Source organism: Pinus tabuliformis, chromosome 9 (assembly GCF_031772625.1).
Source record: "Pinus tabuliformis cultivar Carrire ecotype Pingquan chromosome 9, CPIR1, whole genome shotgun sequence".
Lineage (NCBI taxonomy): Eukaryota > Viridiplantae > Streptophyta > Pinopsida > Pinales > Pinaceae > Pinus > Pinus tabuliformis.
The window spans coordinates 903,464,445-903,484,277 of record NC_142307.1 but is presented as its reverse complement, the minus strand read 5'-3'; the positions used below and the strand labels follow the sequence as shown (position 1 = coordinate 903,484,277).

At 36.6% G+C, this 19,833-nt stretch overlaps 1 pseudogene; it reads right to left on the bottom strand.

Annotated features, from left to right (window-relative positions):
* Window positions 1–2,486: 2,486 nt before the first annotated feature.
* LOC149151686 (nudix hydrolase 26, chloroplastic pseudogene) lies at window positions 2,487–3,186 on the bottom strand (annotated as a pseudogene).
* Between the last annotated feature and the right edge of the window lie 16,647 nt (window positions 3,187–19,833).

The following is a 19,833-nucleotide window of genomic DNA, read 5'->3' as shown; positions in this document are numbered from 1 at the left end:
CTTCTCTGCCACAACCAAATCTCGTCATGTTTCCCCAAATAACACTTCTCTTTTTCCTCACTGATTATGTATACATTATTCAAAGTTCTCACAACCTTTGATAATACCTTGCCATGCTTGTTATCTTTATCTAAAAACCTCTGGAGAGAAAAGTAATATCATACCCCTAGTCACACATCTGACTCACACTTAACAATTTGTGTCTGAGTCCATCCACGAAAAGAACATTCTTAGCCTTTCCATTCCATTGTCCAAGCTAAATGTGCCTTTGCCCATGATCTTTCCTGGAGCATCATTACTAAACCTAAAACTACATGTCTTAATTATCTTAGTGATAAGAATTTACTCTTATCACTAGTCATATGTTTGGAGCATCCACTGTCAACATACTAATGACTATATTGGTTTTGAGCATAGAAGACAATGCTACATTTTCAGTCTTCCATGTCTGGGTTCTTCTTATGCTTGCTTGATATGAGGAGCTAATCTAATTTTACTGGTTCTACAATTAGCTTCTTTATTTCAATAGTTATGACAATTATAACATTTAATATAATCAAATAAAGGAGCAAAAGGATTGTTGTTTCTAGGATCTTCCTATGTGGACTTGCAAATCCGATATCTCTATTTATTTTTCACAAAAAAATTCATTTATTTTCTTTCCGATCCGATTATTTCTAAGATAGGCTCTACAATTTGTAGCCTTAAGGCCAAAATTCACGCATAAATAATAATAACCATAGAATATGTTTTGGTACCTTGAGTAGTTTTCCTTTAAGGATATGATCTTCTAATTCTTTGATGGCTTTGTCTTTGAGGGTGATAAGGGTTCTCCTGATTTCTTGCTTGACCCTTTTGGCTATTTGAATTGCTATAATTTTCACCCCTTTGTTGCAAATTTGACCATCATTGTCTTTAATTTCCTTGATGTCATTCACTTTTCTTTGTTGTTGCAAATTGCTATAATTTCCTTGGATTGCATTACTATTACTTCCTGTGAGTGCTTCAATGAAGTTGATTGGTACTTTGTCTTTAAGTTCCTTTCTTCTTATCTCTTTTTCATAGCCCAAACTAGTATTGATGAATGAAGATCTCTAAACACTCAGAATTTCATTCAATTTCTTGGATCCTTTAACACATTTTAGATTTTGGCTGAGTGAATCTTGGTCTTTTCAAGTTCTTTCCTAATAGAGACAAATTATTTCTCTAGCTTCTCACTTTCCTTCTCTTTCTCTTTCAATTGTTCCAAAAGAGTGTCTTTAGTCTCCTTAGCTTCCTCCAACTCCACCTTTAGAAGAATAAAAAATTATTCTCGAGTTTCATCATTTTCTATTTCATATTTCATTAACAACTTTTCCTGCGCTTGGTTTTTCTTCCTGATCCTATGTATTTCTTCTAGCGTGCTAACTAGTTCTCTTTCCAGATCTACTACAACTTCTTCTTCATCTAATTTTTAATCATATTTCCCTTCATCTTGGATTTATATAGCCATGCGAATGAAATCATTGGTTCTCTCTTCATTTGAAGGCTACTCATCCTCGTCCTCTGAGGAATTGTTGTCCTCTTGGATATAAAATGTTTTCTTCTTTAAGTTTCTTTCCTTCCCGACTCTCCTATACTTATCATTTTCTTTATTATCATATTCATTATTTTATTTCTTATGCGGGAATTTAGATGCATAGTGACCAACTTTTCCACAATTGAAACATTTGAAAGGCATCTTACCTTTGTATACTTGCCAGACCCTCTCTTCAATATTTGTCAATTTTTGTTTCTTATTCATCATGTCCATAGCTTGAGTCTTCTTGATCTTCTTTGGTCTTCTTATTACCTTTTAAGGTTGTTTCCCTTGATGTATATCTGTCTTTTTTGGTTCTCATTTCATAGGCAGTTAATGTTCCATGTAGTTGATCCATTTTTAATGTGATGAGGTCTGCATCCCCTTAATGGTTGGTACTTTGGTATTGAATATGGAAGGAAGAGGCTTGAACACATTTTGAACTACTATGGAATCTTTCACAGTTTCACTAAGACCTATTATAGTGTTAACTATTTCATCTACATGACCAAATAATTGAGTATCATCCTCATTCTCATTGTTATATATGCATATATGAAAATTATTAATGATACATTACACAATGAAAACAATAGAGAGATAAAAAAGAAGACATTGAAAAGAATACCACCATTCTCTTATGAGGGAGAAGTCGAATTTTATAAGCAAGGAACCTTCTTATTAACTTGATTACAAATAGTTTTTCATGGAAACAACAAAACATTATTTAGATATTGCCTTCCTTTTTTAAGTTGCCAAACTAGTTTGCATGAGAAAAAGAAAATACATATTTTAGAAATATGAAATACATTATTTGATGTTTCCTTCCTCATTATGAGTTTCCTCGAAAAGGGGATGCCTTTCTTGGTTTCCCAATTCTTGCCTATTTATTCTAGAAGCATCTTTTCTTCCACCATTACTTCCATTATCATAATTCAACTGCTTCAGTCCCATCACCTACTAGGTTAATTTAATTCTCATCCCCAGTAAATTTAAAGGAACCATTTATGAGCTTGACCTTTCAAGTATCCTCCCCATAGACAATCTATCTTGTCTTTCACATCTAGAGGAAAATCATATGTCAACCAATCGGGTACCTTTGCAAGAATCTTAGCTGATGTCACTCCAGATTCTTGTGCAATTATATGATGGTTGCAACTCTCGAATCATCCCATTCGTTGATACCACTTTGCAACATCTGCCATGACCCTGACATGTCCAATATCAATGCCACACATACCTCATTATTATAATTGAGGAGGGAAACGCATACAATGGGTCTATAACTAGGAAGAGGGTCATCCATGGATGTAACAATGACCTTAACACTATAACCATCAAGATAATGGTTGTCCTTTGATTTCTTCACACAAAATATTGTACTTAAACTTCCAAAATTTATCAGATGCTTCACCACATTATTGTTTTTATTTCTTTGTAACAAAATTTAAATTTGTGTGAAAGTTGACAAAAGGAGGACATATGATTATTGTAATGCTTTCCATCATTCCCTGCAACAAAGAGTACTGATTTTTCTCTGTTGATGGCATCATGCTAGAAACCATTGCTGCATATGGTGGCTGCCATTGGGCGGGGGCTAAAATGATAGGAGAACCATATTTTCCCATGTCAAGATGAGGATGGTGTTGTTCATGATCTACCACGTTGCCTTCCAAAGTTGTATAATCAAATCACATTTATGTTGGGCTTGAGTGATTGGTTGCATGGTTTCCCAGTAGATAATTATCACGCCCTCCATGTGGATGCCTCGGGAAAACTACTCCATTTAGAATAAATTCTTTTACACAATCCATGATAGTAAGTATGCCATTTGAATGGCCATGTTTAAAAAATTATAAACACTTAATTATGGATCTCTTTGTGTGATCTAGTAGACTAATTGATTCTCATCGGTACTTGCACCATTTGGATTCACGTTTTGTTGCAAGTATAATTGCAAGATTTCTCAGTTGTAGAAAGTTGTCTAAGTTTCTTCCATTAAATGTTTCCTTAGAAAAACTCTATTTAAAGACTCAAGAATCCTCTCGTAGCAAACGACCTCCTACAACGATATTATCATATGTGGATATGCGTCCAAATATCCGAGCCTCTATTTTTCATCCTTGAATTGCATTTGCCATCTATTATTTTTCATTTGTAAATCATCTACACTTGAAATGTTTCTTGGGATGGGCAGATGATTTGCGAGTTCGATATCACACTTCAATTTCTTGAGGACTAAATTGAGAAATTATTGATTCAAAATCCTATCCTATTCATGCTCAGGTAGATTGAGAAACTGTGCAATAACACCCTCTATCATGCATATCTTGTTGAAAAATTGGCTCAATATTCTATCAATGTCACAGAGAATGGAAAGCTCTTATGCCTTTTTGATAAGGCCATTTCTCCATTTTGAGAAGGTAACCTGCCTATTTGTGCTTTTATTTTTCTTGATCTTGAACTTCTCTCCCCTTGTTTGAGGGGTGATAGTGATAAAGATATCAAAAGTTATGGATTTTTTTGCTAAGTGGTGCTCAACCAGACTCGATTGACTAAAGTGAAGACAAATAATACTTGGTAACAATCAGAGACATATTGAGAGAAACCATAATGGGTAGGGAAATAGGCAGGGAATTCACTGTGTAGTGTTCCATGGCTGAAAGTATTTCACCAAAATTGAACTTGGGCATCACCAACTTGGTATTTCCATTTGGAATGCAAGAAACAATATAGAAAACCAAAAAACATGAAACATTGAGATGGTGCAAAAATATATCTTGTCCCTAACTCGCATATCATCCCTGCTCATAATTCTAGCAATCAAACTTCCATGGGTGGACATGACTCCCTTTCTCTTTCCCATTCCCTTGGATGAGTATAGAATCATGGCAATGTCCTCTTGCTTAATTTCCACTAAATGGAAATCATTAATGGTATATTGCAAGAGGAGGCCTAAATTAGAAATACAACCCTTTGGTTTTTTCTTACCCTCTATGAGAATAATAGGAAATTGGGTGGCACATGCCTTTTTTATTAGATTTTTGGTTGTGAAGATTATCACGGACCCCGAATCATAAGCCTGCTTCTTAATCTCATTTTCTATGCTGAATAGATTGGAAACAACGAGGATTTCTCCAATGAATAGAAAATCAAGGTGGATGCATGATAGGGCAATGGAATTTGGGGAGATCACTAGCACCACATTGTTTTTTTGAATCCCCAAGCCATGCAGTGTTAGGAAACTAGCTCACAAAAAGATATAAAAGATAGATCAATGCCTTAGAATTTAGCCTCTTCGAGGGGGCAACCTCCTTTACATTACAAAAATGAAAAATTCTTGGATGATGCAAATGACTAAACCTACCTTCTATATATAGGAGGCTAAGGGGTCATAATATAATCAAGCTGACATAACAGTAATAACATAAGGGCACAAAAATAACAATAGTGGGTTTCTATGGGGGCATACTAATAACAATATAGGGACAATAGGGGCACAATAATAACAATAAGGGATACAATGACAATATTAATGGGGGAATCACTATTATTATAGGCGCCTAACATGCCCCTCTCCTTCCAAAAAGTGTTGTCCTCAATGCTTGAGTAGTTCTGGATGCTTCTATATAAAATTCTCATCCTCCCATGTAGAATCTTCAGCGGATAAGTTCTTCCACTTGATGAGATACTCCGAAATTGATTGATTTCGTAGCTGTCGAGTTCTTGTTTCTGTGACTGCTTCCGGTTCCAATATGATTTTTCCTTCCTCGTTAAGTTTTGGCAATATTGTTTGAACTGGGAGCTTGTCACCTATAGAAACATGGAAAACTAGGTGCAGTCGGGAAGCTGCAGGAAGCTCAAATTTGTATGCCATAGTACCAATCTTTTGCAACACCTTGTACGGACCATAATAATTTGGTGATAATTTATTATCCTTCTTAGCTTGCTTGATGGACATTTGTTTATATGGTTGTAGTCGTAGGAATACCCAGTCACCTACATCAAAACTTCTTTTGCTGCGATGTTGATCTTCCTGTTGTTTCATTCTATCTACGCCAACGTGAGGTTATCCTTTAAGAGTTGGAGGACTTGTTGTTGATGCTCGATGTGATGTTTCACTTCTTGAACCTTAGAAATTTCTCTTAAATATGATGTGATGGATGGTGGATGATATCCATAAAGTGCCATAAATGGGGTCATTTTTGCTGCAGTATGGAAGGAAGTGCTATACCACCATTCAGCTAGAGGCAACCATTTGACCCATTGTGTCTGTTTATCAGATACAAAGCAATGAAGATATCCTTACAAACATTTGTTTACTATCTCAGTTTTTCCATCAGATTGAGGATGATAAGATGAGCTATGAGCTAACTGAGTACCGAGACAAGAAAATAATTCTGTCCAAAAATTTCTAGTGAAATGGGATCTCTGTTTCTTACAATAATCTTTGGGTTTCCATGTAGCTTTTGAATTGTTTCCATAAATGCAGTAGAAACTGTACTAGCTTTAAATGGATGTGATAATGCACAAAAGTGTGCATACTTGGTAAGTCTATCAACTACCACCATGATGACACTCTTTCCATTAGACTTGGGTAAACCTGTGATAAAATCCATTGAAACCTCCTCCCAACGTTGGCTTGGAATGGATAAAGGTTGTAATAGACCTGGGGTCTTAATTGTTTCAACTTTATTTTGTTGGAAAACCAAACATTCCGCCACAAACTTTTGAATAGCCGATTTAAGGCCATACCAAAAAAATTCCTTCTTAACCCTGCAGTAAGTTTTTAAAAATCCTGAGTGCCCTCCTAAGGGAGAAGTGTGCAATTCCATAAGAATCTTTTGTTTGAGTTGGGAATTCTTACGTAGGTATAAGTGATCTTTGTACCATAACGAATCATTTTTCCAGCTAAATGTATAAGATGTATTGGGATCTTGTAGTAACTTTCGGATGAGTGCATACACTTCTTCGTCATTCTTCCATTCCTCCCTTACTTCATTTATCCAATCTGGTTGGATAATAGAAATGGTGCACAACAATGCTTCCACATCATCATCCTTTCTTGAGAGTGCATCTACCACAACATTTTGCTTCCCTTTTTTGTAGATGATTTCAAAGTCATAACCCAACATCTTTGTGACCCATTTTTGTTTCTCTTCAGAAGATAAAATTTGTTCTAGAAAGTATTTAGGACTATCATGATCCGTTTTTAGCTTGAAGTGTCTTCCCATTAGGTAGGGTCACCATTTCTTAAGTGCATGTAGTATTGCCAACATTTCCTTCTCATAAATAGCTTTGTGTAAATACTTTCCCTTGATTGGACGACTTTCGAAGGCAATGGGTCTTTCATCTTGCATTAAAACAACACCAATTCCATTTCCTAAAGCATCACATTCCACAATAAAGGTTTTTGTGAAGTCCGGTGTATCTAAGACCAGTGCTTGGCACATTGCCTCTTTAACATGTTCGAAGGCCTTTGTTGCTTCTGGAGTCCATGAAAATGCATCTTTCTTCAATAATGTTGTTAGAGGTGCTGCTATTCTCCCATAATTCTTAACAAACTTGCGATAATACCTTGTCAACCTGAGAAATCCTCGCAGATGCATTATGAATGTGGGGATCTTCCATTCCTTAATGGCTTTAATTTTTCTAGGGTCTACCTTAACACCTTCATGAGATACTATATGACCCATATATTCCACCTCTTGTACTCCAAAGAAACATTTGGAGCTTTTTGCATATAATTGTTTCTCCCCAATAGTTTGAGCACCTTGCCAACATGTTCAACATGATCCTTCTAAGACTTACTCTAGATTAGTATATCATCAAAAAATACTAACACAAATTTTCTAAGGAAGGGTTTGAAAATGGAATTCATCAAACCTTGAAATGTAGAAGGTGCATTGGTAAGGCCAAAAGGCATGACCAAAAATTCATAATGACCCTCATGAGTTCTAAATGATATTTTTGGAATGTCTTCAGTCTTCATTCTGATTTGATGATATCCTGAACGAAGTTCCAACTTGGTGAAGTAAATTGATCCATGCCATTTATCCAATAATTCATCAATGACAGGAATGGGAAATTTATCTTTAATAGTGAGCTTGTTGAGGTCCCTATAATTTGGACACATGCACCATGATCCATCCTTCTTGTGCACCAATACTACTGGAGCAGAGAAAGAACTTTGACTAGGTTTAATTACACCAACCTCTAGAATTTCTGCAACCATACGTTCAATTTCACTCTTTTGGGCATAGGGATATCTATACGGCCTGATGTTTGGAGGAGCACTTCCTGGAATCAAATGAATAGCATGATCATGATCACGAATAGGTGGGAGACCTTTGGGAGTCTCAAATACCATGGAATGATTTTCCAAGACTTTTTGGGGATCTGGAGAAATAGATGATTTCGATGTGCGAACCTCTAGCGAACATAATTGTGAAATTACACCTCATTGTTCCTTCTTTAGAAGCTTTGTCATACTATTAGAGCTGATTATCTTTCTCAGTTTCCCTACAATACCCCTTAATTCAACTTCCTTTCCTTTCGCACAAAATTTCATGAAAAGTTCTTGAAAATTAAAAGCTATTGTACCCAAGGATTGTAGCCATTGGACCCTTAGTACAACATCAGCACCACCCATTGGAATGGAAAGCATGGGGCTATTAAATACATATTTTCCCACGGATAGCTTGATATTATGGCACTTTCCAGAGAAATTTATGGTCCCTCCACTTGCAACCATCACTTGACACTCTAGTGCTGGGTATAGGATGAAATTCAATTCCTTTTTTATCTTACAATGACTAAAATTATGGGTACTTCCAGAATCAATCAACACTATTAACTTTTTCTTCTTGATATGTCCTTCTATCTTGATAGTTTGTGGAGTGGTAATTCCAGCCAATGCATTACGAGATATGGTCGAATTCATTTCTTCTTTATCTAGGGTTTGTTCCTGGAGTATATCCTCTTATTTTGACATTTCTTGTTCCTTTTCTTCCTCCTCTTCACAATCTATGTAGAATAATTTCTTCTTAGCACAATTATGACCTTTAGTGTATTTTCTATCACAACTGTAACAAAGCCCTTTTGCTCCTTTTTCTTCCAATTTTTGTGGTGTCAACCTTTTAGGTTGTGGAAGGCTAGGGGAAACAACACTTCCATATTTATAGTTGTGAGTGGTAGGCTTCCTGGTTGCCATAATTTTGCTTTCCATTTTTCTTGCTAACATGAATGCCTTCTCCAATGAATCAGGCTTCCAAAGGCAAACCTCATGTTGGATATTATCCTTTAAAGTCCCTATGAACACATCAATCCTATGCTCCTCTAGAATATATTTTACCCTTATGTTCGATTTTTGAAAGTCCTCAATGTGCTCCATCATTAAACCCTTTTGTTTGAGATTTATCAATTGGCTAAAAAAGGTGTTGCTTTTTGTATCCTCATAATGTGCTATCATTTATTCCGTAAAAATTGCACAAGTGACAATTTGTTCATGAGAGAAAAGCCATCGATACCATACAAACTGATTTGGTTCCAAATATAAAGTTGCAATACGTACCTTTTGTGTGTTTTGCACATTATGGAGAATGAAAAATTTCTCCATCTGTAGTATCCATGTTCTGAGATCCTTGCCATAAAACTTCCTCATATCGATTTTTGGAGCATGGTGGGTCTTCAATCCAACATTAGAGTCTATGAAATCATGATTAACATTTCTTTTGTTCTCATTATGAGTTTCCTTTACTACCCTTTCACCATTAGTGACCATTTCTTGTAGCAACTTATTCAAATTTATCTTCAATTCTTCCATCTTATCATCCATGCCATTCATCTTAGCATCCATGCCATTCATCTTAGTTTCCATGCCATCCATCTTAGCTTCCATTCCATCCATCTTAGCTTCCATGCCATCCATATTAGCTTCCATATTAACTTGCATGCCATTCATATTAGCTTCCACACCATTCATCTTGGCTTCATTTACCTTCAGTGAGAGTGAAATTTGTTGTACTTGGTCTTGTAATTTTGATATATCATGTTGCATTTCTTCCTCTTCTTCACGAGTCATGCTAGAGCTTTCAGGTTTCTTACTAAGTGTTTCTATTTTCTTTCTTCGGGGCATTAATTAATGCTAATAATTCTTCACTATTCCCTTTGAATTCCTTCAAACCAATCTTATGAAAAAATTAAAAAAAACTACACACATTTTTTTTCACTTTGTAAGAGCCCGATATTGAATCTATTGTATCTCTGTAACTACAGATATCGAATATCTAAAATCTCGTCCTATGGTAGCCCTTTGAGTCCTCTTTCTAACCCCACAAGTCTAGTCAAGATTGGATTTTCCAAGGAAGAGTTATGCCAAATCTCCCACGGTGACCTGATTATAAACTAGTTCAGTAGAGCGAACTCGTACGACGTGTTGCGTGTCACTGTTTCGGCCTTAGTACTTGAAACTGATACACAAAAAACTATAGGCCGTCTTATTTTTGAAACTTCTTATAGAATTTCAATCTGATGCTCAAAACAAATGTTATGACAATTTTCCCCAGGTCAGCTGTTTGGAATGTAATTCGGGAGTCTGCTAAAACCCTAACTTCCTCAGATCATATCTCCGCAAATATAGTGAGACAAGCTCTAAAATCTGGACCTAAAGTTCAGAACGATTTCAGCTCAAATGGGTTTTTTTTTGGTCGCTTCTGAAACTTCACAAAAAAAAAGTTATAGCTAAAATTCCACGATGACCTATTTGGAGCAGTGAAACCCTATAATCCAAAGCTTTGATACCAAATGTTAGGAAACCAGCCCACAAAAAGATAGAAAAGATAGATCAACGCCTTAGAATTCAGCCTCTTTGAGGGGGAAACCTCCTTTACATTACACAAATGAACATTTCTTGGATTATACAAATGACTAAACCTCCCTTCTATATATAGGAGTCTAAGGGGTCATAATATAATCAAGCCGACATAACAGTAATAACATAAGGGCACAAAAATAATAATTGTGGGTTTCTATGGGGCATACTAATAACAATATGGCGACAATAGGGGCACAATAATAACAATAAGGGATACAATGAAAATAGTAATGGGGGAATCACTAGTATTATAGGGGCCTAACATGCAGTGTCACAACGATGGCTCTGGAATTTTGGGACAGGGTGGGATAAGTTAGTGAGAGGCCACTAAAGGCATATGCCAGAGCGATTTTGTGTTCAATATAACATGTTGGGGGTAGCCTTGTGGGTTGTGTGGATAAATCTATGAATTCTTGAAGAAAGGGAACTATATCAGGGGGTACCAGATTAATGAGATTATTTAGTTTGACAAGGTGAACGCAACACAAAGAAACAAATTAGTTCAAAATTAATTTTTTAACAAGATCTTTACTACTATGAGGTTGTGTTGGTTTAAGTGAAGAGGATGTAAGTATTAGATATCATTTTTGGGATTCAACTGGGTTAAGTAAGTCATTCATCTATGGGGGGCAACCTCCTTTACATTACACAAATGAACAATTCTTGGATTATACAAATGACTAAACCCCGCTTCTATATATAGGAGTCTAAGGGGTCATAATATACTCAAGCCGACATAACAATAATAACATAAGGGAACAAAAATAACAATAGTGGGTTTCTATGGGGCATACTAATAAAAATATGGGGACAATAGACAATAATAACAATAAGGGATACAATGACAATAGTAATAGGGGAATCACTAGTATTATAGGGGCCTAACATGCAGTGTCACAACGATGGCTCTAGAATTTTGGCACAGGGTGGGATAAGTTAGTGAGAGGCCACTAGAGGCATATGCCAGAGTGATTTTGTGTTCAATAGAACATGTTGGGGCCTTGTGGGTTGTGTCGATACATCTATGAATTCTTGAAGCAAGGGAACTATATCAAGGGGTACCAGATTAATGAGATTATTTAGTTTGACAAGGTGAACCAAACACAAAGAAACAAATTGGTTCAAAATGATTTTCTTAACAAGATATTTACTAGTAGGAGGTTGTGTTGGTTTAAGTGAAGAGGATGTAAGTATTAGATATCATTTTTTGGGAGTCAACTGGGTTAAGTAAGTCATTCATCTATGACCATTTCCATGAGAGGTAGTCGTAACTGACTAATTTCTCATGATTTTTGAATAGTCCACTTAGCACTCATTGCATTGGGTGATGCTCACAAGGGTGAAGAAGTGGGATTGGAACTAGCGAAATAAATCACATAATGTCAATAATCACTTCCGAGGCTTGCACCTGGTAACCAGGACTTCCCTGGAGGTCACCCATCCACAATTGCCTCTGGATCAAGTGCGCTTAACTGTGGAGTTTTCCCCACAATCAAGCCCACTTAGCTTGCTACCCCATATGCAAAATCTTAGGATGTAAGTACATAGGTGTGACCCTCATGATACAAGTGGTACTGGTGATATTTAATATGACAAACAATGTGCCTAACATATTGATATGGAATTCCAAGTAATAGATCAACACAATTGAGAGGAGAAACATCACACACCACAATATCTTGGAAAGGGCCAATAGAAAAGGTCACTACACAACGTTGGGAGATGGTAAGACGAGGGATTTCCTTTTGTACCCAACTGAGCTAATATGGGGTTGGATGTGGAGTGATGGGAAGGTTAAGAAGTTGAAACAAGTCTTGTGCCACAATATTCTTTTAATTCCCATTGTCAAGGATAAGAGTACCAAATTCATACTTGATCTGACAATTATGGGTAAATAGAAGTGCAACAAAGGTGTTAGATTCATTAGTAGTCATGAGGATAGAGAAGGGTTTGTTTTGGTAGGATTGTTGAGAAAAATAACCGCAAGAGGGGGAGGGGAATTTGGTTGCTTAACATAAGTAAAAAGAGTATTGTTGATGCACATATTTTTTAATGATTTATCGGTAGAAGTATGAGAATTGGTATTATGAAAGGTACACCATGTGGTACTGCGAGGTGTGGAGGATGAGGCAAGGGTCACATTAGAAGGACTAGTAGGAAAAGGACCATATTTGGGTTGAGGAGATCAAATTTAAGGTACCACTTTATGTTCCACAACCAAGGCTCCAGGAAAGGCCATGTCCAAGGTGTTTGAAATATGTTGTCATTGATGTGAATAGGGTGATGGAAATAAGGCATCCATTGATGTCAACAAGTGGCACAAGTGTAAAATAAGGTTAAGGTGCAACATGTTAGTGGTAATGGTGTTGATATTTGGAGCCTGTTCTGGAGTAGCAGATTATCACAGATGTAGGTGAAACCCACATAGATGGAGAGAGCTCCGAAAGAGATTTCCAATGATGTATGGAAGCTCAAAATTAGCCTCCCGGATCAAAATATAGAGCCAATCAAATTTTGATGGCCTTAATTCAAAGTTAGAAAAATTAGAAGATGATTGGAGAAGCTTTGGCGCATAGCCAAAGTTAGAACAAGTGCCAAACGTGACGTCAAACCATAGTAGAGCAAACAAATAGAGGATTGGGTAGATGTGTGTGGACAATGTAGCAGCAGGGGGAATTTCTATTAGGCATTTGTCGAGCCCACCTGATGGTAGTACCCCGATGGAATGGTTATGGTGCAAAAGTCTTAACGTCGGGATGAATGTAGCGGGATGATGCCATATTGATGGACTTACCTTGACAGCTGTACCCCAGAGCATTGCAGAAGGCACATAAGAGTTAAGTGCTGAGAGATAGGGTGCTAGGACACGACAACAGAGCAACGACCAATAGGAGTCAAGCGGAAGGTCCCCACTTTGACAACGCAACCCATTGAGGGAGAGCCCGAAAAGGAAATCCCAGAGGTATAACAAAGGTGGAAAGTTTGAAGGATGGGCTCTGGGTGTTGGATCATGTTGTGAAATTTCGATGGGCCTTTAGATGGAAGTCTTGTTAGGATTTTAGGCCATGGGAGGTGGTTTCCCATACTTCCAATCGTGCATATAAATGACAGAGAAACATCTCAAGACCTCTCCTCCAAATACCAAAAACTATAATGGAGTAGTGTCAAGTTATTGAACCCGATAATTTTTGATAAAAGACTTTAACAAATAATTTTTTCACAAAACCAAGGATCCGAGAACCATTTCTCTCTCCTATGATAGGATAGGTGGCAATGTCTAATTGGTCACAAGTGACATCAACATAGGCCAATGGAAGGTGGACACCTAGTAGGCATATTTAGCATTTTTTGATTGCCCAAAGGGACTATTTTTGAGTGACACGTGGAACAATTAGTGGTCAACATGTGTCCCTGGTGATGTCAGCATGACACCACCTCTGTAGTCACAACTTGAAAGACTTAACAAAAGTGCAAAGAGGAAGCACTAGGTAAATGGAGCGTCGAGACACATTAGATCAACAGGGTTGACATATGATAACAAATAATATTGAGGCCGAGAGGATCCCACAGGACACGTCATCTCGTAGGGATGACCTTGATAGGTTGTTAATAGAGCATAGAGAGAATGGCGCCAAGTAGGAGAGAGTTGAGTCATTTGGAAAAAAATAGGTAAAGGGTTGAGAAAAAGGGGCTTAAGTAGAAATTTGGCGGAACTATCAGTTTTGAAGTGGATTTAGCAGTAAAAGCCAATGTCATTTGCATATAAAAGTAGAAAAACTTTTGCTAAAACCTGTAAAAGGCCAGATTAGGTAAAATCAGTGAAATAACTTAGTTTAAATGGTAGAAAAGGATGATTAGGATGAGAGGACATGGTGAATACAATTAGAGAAATGAAATAATAGGACAAAGGAAAATAATAAGAATGCATACAACAATACAAGAAAATAAAAGAAGCAAAAATATCAAGCTAAATTTCTATATAAAAAGGTTTGCACAAGGAGGATAAAGACATTTGTCAGAGAAGTGATATGAGTTCTAGTGTGATCGCATTGGATTTTTGCTGGCGTTTCTCAGTGATCAGATATTGTTGAAGGTGTTGGTGATTGAGGAATTTAATTATTTTTGAAAGCAAAGAAGGCATTCATGGATCTAGTATGAAAATGGATGAAATATGAGTCATTGAGTGTCAAGAAAGTTGTATCTAACAAATTAGGGGTTGGTGCTCCTCCCAATGGCTGCTGGTAAATATTTGGGGTTGTATCTCCATTCAGTTGCAACTAAAAAATTAGGGAGTTGTAGCTTCCTACTGGTTGTAGCCTGAGAATTGTAACAATAATTTGTAGCTTTCCCTATGAATGAATCAAAGAGAAATCTTGAAAAGCTATTTGTTCTTTGTGTGTTCCATTGATATTATTGATATTGATTCCTGTTATGCTTATTTAAAATTAATTGCTGAAGTATTTTATGGTGTCCCAATATTCTTGCAAAAAGTGAAAGAAAGTTTTTTAAAGGGGTAAAAATTCCTACAATACTGATTCAACCTCCCTCTTAGTATTAACTTGGTTAGAAATAATTTGTATAAGAGCGAGGTTACTTCATATCAGTTTAACAAATAGAAGAAAGATCAAGGACCATGGAAAACCAGGAAGGAATTTTAACCAACGGGGCACCTATGTTCAATGAAACAAACTATGTGTTTTTGAAAGTATGGATGAAGACCTACATTCAATCACTTGGAGTTGATGTGTGAGATGCTTTGGAAGAAGGATATCATAGGCCTCCAATGGTGGTTACCAAAGATAAGAAGATGGATTTCACATGCAATTCTAAAGCCATGAATGCCCTTCTTACTGGCCTACCTGAATTAGAGCTTCTCAAAGTAATGAACTGCACATTTTCCAAAGTTATTTGGGACAAGATTAGAAGTTTCTATGAAGGAGACAACAAGCTAAGAAAAAGATAAACTCGAAGGTTATAGGATGCAATTTTAATATTTAAGCATGCATGATGATGAAGATATTGCAAATTATTTTTTAAGGGTTGATGAAGTTGTGAACACCATAAGAGGGCTTAATGAGCAGCTAGATGAAGCTATGGTAGTTAAAAAAGTGTTAAGATCTCTTCCTGAAAGGTTTAATCCCAAGGTGTCATCCATTGAAGAAATGACCAATCTAAGAACTCTCACTTGAGATCAACTCCTTGGAATACTCATTGACTATGCAATGAGGATTTCGAAAGGCAAGTCTTCAACCAAAGAATTAGCCCTCAAAGAAGAAAAGAAGTGCAAAGGTAAGCATGATGACTCATGCTGTGAATCAGATGAGGAAGAGGACAAATTTTTGAGGAAGATCAAATGACAAATGAGGATCAGGAAAGTATAAAGGTAAGCTACCCTTTAAATGTTTTAATTATGGCAAAGTTGGTCACTAGGCATCAAAGTGTCATGAAAAGAAGAGGAAATATTATGATCCTAAAGAAAAAAACTAAGAAATTTCAAAAGGACAGAAAGAAGGCTAAGAAGAGGGGTTTCTATGTTCAAGAAGAGAGCTCCTCAGAAATTGAACCCAACCAATCCTCAAATGAGGATAGAGATGATGATAGCCCTAAGAAATTTATGCTGATGGCCAAAGAAAATATGCAAGTTGAGGCTATTAATTCTGATGATGAAGAAGGAGAAGTAGATCTTAAAGGAGAATTAGTAAGTGTTCTTGATTAAATAGAAAGGTTGAGGAAGAAAAATAAACTCTTGAAGGAGTCTTTGACAAAAGAAAATGTTGAGGCTATTGATTCGTTTCTCTTGCAGATAAAATAAAATAAGAATATTCAAGAATCCTTGAACCAACAGTTGAATGAAAAGGTTCAAGCATGTGAGAGGCTGCAAGGAAAAATCATGTTTCTAAGAAATGAGTTGGAGAAGGTTAAAACACAACTAAGTTTCAATAAAAAATTCAGTAAAGGGACTGAAGATTTGAATGAAATATTAGAAGCTTAGCGTGTCTCTAATGGTCATAGTGGTCTTGAAGTTTAAGATGAGTCCAAATAGTAGCATAGTTAAAAGAAAGAAACAAATCACTTTTGTTCCAGAAGCAAAAGAAGGGTCTATGCAGTAGCTAAAGGGAGACATGCAACCCAAAAATCAAATCCATAAAAATTAGGAGCAACAAAAACAAAGTGCTAGCCAAGCAAATCAAACAACCCAAAATTTAGCCCAGCATAGAAGGAAACCTTCCAGGTATAATGATATCTTCCCAGGGTATTATTTCACATGCACTAATTATGGCCACAAAGAAAAAAATTGCTGAGTCAATATTTCTTACAAGCAACTCAGATCCATAAGAAGTTTTTAGCAATGGAAAAACAAACTCAGGTATAATAATTCTTTTTCTCCTCTGAATTATCAGGTGCAATGTTTTAAATGTACAAAATTTGGGCATATGGCAGTCAATTGCAGGCTTAAGGATAAGAAGACATAGCCAGTAATTGAGCAAAACCCACAGTCTGGAAAGAAAAGGTGAAATCAGAGCAATGTGATATTTCTTTGTATGCTCAGAATGGTGGGAGCCATTGGTATGTGGATAATGACCATTCGAGGCACAAATCAGGAGACATAACCAAGTTTCTAACTTGGAAACCAGTTGACAAAGGTAATGTGACTTTTGGAAACAATGCTATAGGAAAAATAATTGAAAAAGGAGTGGTTAGTCTGTCAAATGGAAAATGTAAAGAAAAAAATGTTTAATTTGTTGATGGGATGAATCATAACTTCCTTAGTGTATCTCAAATGTGTGGTCAAGGCTATGATGTGATTTTTAAAGCTAAAATTTGTCAAATCAAGTCTATAGGCACATGTGAGATAGTTCATGAAGCTGTGAGAACAAACAATAATGTCTATGTTCTCAAAGAGAAGATAAAGAGGTGCTACTTGTCAAATATTGATGAGAGTTGGTTATGGCATAAAATACTTGGACATCTGAACTTTGATCAGATAGTCAAGATTAGAAAGAAGAACGTTGTCAAATATTTTCCCAAACTTTCAAAACCAGAGAATATTATTTGCAAATATTACCAATTTGGAAAGAAATCTCTAGTTCCATTCAAGGCCAAAGATAACTCATAATCAAATCCATTGCAGTTGGTACACATGGATCTGTGTGGACCATACAAAATGCATTCACCCACAGGTAAATTGTATTTTATGCTAATAATTGATGATTTTCAACAAGATGATGTGGGTTTCTTTCCTCCTAGAGAAATCTGAAGCTTTTAAAAAATTTGAGGAGTTCAAAGCTATGGCTAAGAACGAAATTGATTGCAAAATCAAAAGCATAAGGTCATACAATGGAGGTGAGTTCACTTCAAAATAATTTGATGAATTTTGTAAAATAATGGCATCAAAAGGCAGTTTACAATAGTAGAGACTCCCCAAAAAAATGGTGTAGCAAAAAGAGAAAACATATTTCAATCAACTCCCAGACAAAGCCATTTACTAACAACCAAGAGGATTTTGAGATATCTTAGAGAAACAGAGGATTATGGACCGTGGTACCCCAGAGGTAAATATTTTTCATTAACTCTTTATATTGATGTTGATTGGGTAGGTGATGTACATGATTGAAAAAGCACAAATGGCAGTGTCTCATGGTTAAGAAAGAAGAAATCTTCCATTTCCTTATATATAGATGAAGATGAATATATTGCAAAAAATTCTTGTTGTACTCAACTATTATGGATCAAGAAGACCTTACAGGATGGATCAAGAAGACCTTACAGGATGTACAAGTGCTCTATGATCAACCTATTCCCATTATTTGTGATAACACAAGTGTAATCAACATGTCAGATAATCCAATTTTTCACTACAAGGTAAAGCATATTCTAATCAAGTATCATTTCTTGACAGAGCACGTTGTAGCTCAGATTGTGAAGTTGGAGTATGTTCCTATAAAAGAGCATGTTACCAATATTTTCACTAATATTTTCACCAAGCCACTTCCTAGAGAATAGTTTGAGCATTTGAGGAAAAGATTGGGAGTTATTCCTCTTGCCTCCCTTCAATATCTCTTCCAACATATCAAATTTAAGCTTCCAGGTCCATAGGATCAAGATGACAGAGAATCATTGTTGACCAAAGGAGTGTGGTGATAGGGCAAGCATGTTGGTGTGTTTTACATTGATGTCAAAGGGGGAGAATAGTAATCAAATAAAAAAAATAAAAGGAGAGCTTCATTGCAATAAAACCCAGGAGAGATACATGGAGAGATCAAGCACCAACCAAAGCAATAGCATGAGAGAACTATGAAAATTCCTAAACCTGGAATCCCTACTGCAACAAATTGATGTTACTTCTCCTACTTGTTAATCCATGCAAGTTATTTACGGTGTTCTACTGTAAATATCGAAGTAAATACAACTGCAGCCTTCACTTAATTAAATTATAAGTGGAAACAACAAACTAAATAAGATGCCCCAAGGTTTAGCTCAACTGGTCGAGTCCCTATTGTTAAATACCTTTCCGATCAGGAGGTCACAGGGTCAATTATCCTCGACACCCTTGGGGTTAGGCCCTACTAGTTTGTCCGACATGATTTAAAAGATTCCCTTTGGGGTTAATTTGCCCAGATTTTTCCAAGGGAAAAAAAGAAACTGAACAACAAAGAAATACAACACATCTACATAGTTATTTTTAAACAAATGTCCCTGGAAAAACCCAATGCAGGAAAACCGGTGCAAAAACTAAGGGTTTATTATTAAGAAGTAGTAATTTATGAATACATTCTCTGGATGCCTTCCTGGCAATCCAGTTAAATAGAATATCATTGACATAAAGATAAGTGAGGTTACCTCACACTATCACTGGAAATCCTGGCTAATCCAGCCACTGAATGAGCTGCCTATGGCTGTCTTTGCATAGTCACTGCGTCAACCCAACATCGCACCCTCTGGGGATAACATCACCCCTTCAGCTGATCGATTTTCCTTCGAGATTCTGAATTCTGCTCTCCTGGTCTCACACCCCAACTTCCAACTCAAAAATTGATCTCCCCAACAAATTTTCAGACTTCCTCAAGGCTCTGCGCTGCCTCTGCGTGGCCCTGCGTTAGCCTCTGCGTGGCCCTGCGTTAGCCTCTTCCGAATGTGCAATGTCTCTCCCATATATCTCTCTGCCTCCTCTATTAAGTATTCTCTGACTAAGAATTATTTCCCTTTGGATACTATCCCTGCCTCTCACTACAAAATATCACTATCGAAAATCTCTCTGGCAGCTGCTTTGCTTCAAAAAATTGAACTTCTGATCTCCCCTCTGTGTGGGTTCTCCAAGTGTCCCTCAAGCCTCTTCTTATATCTTTCTGTTGGAAAAACAATGACCCATACTAAATTCTAATCAATGACTTAGATAATT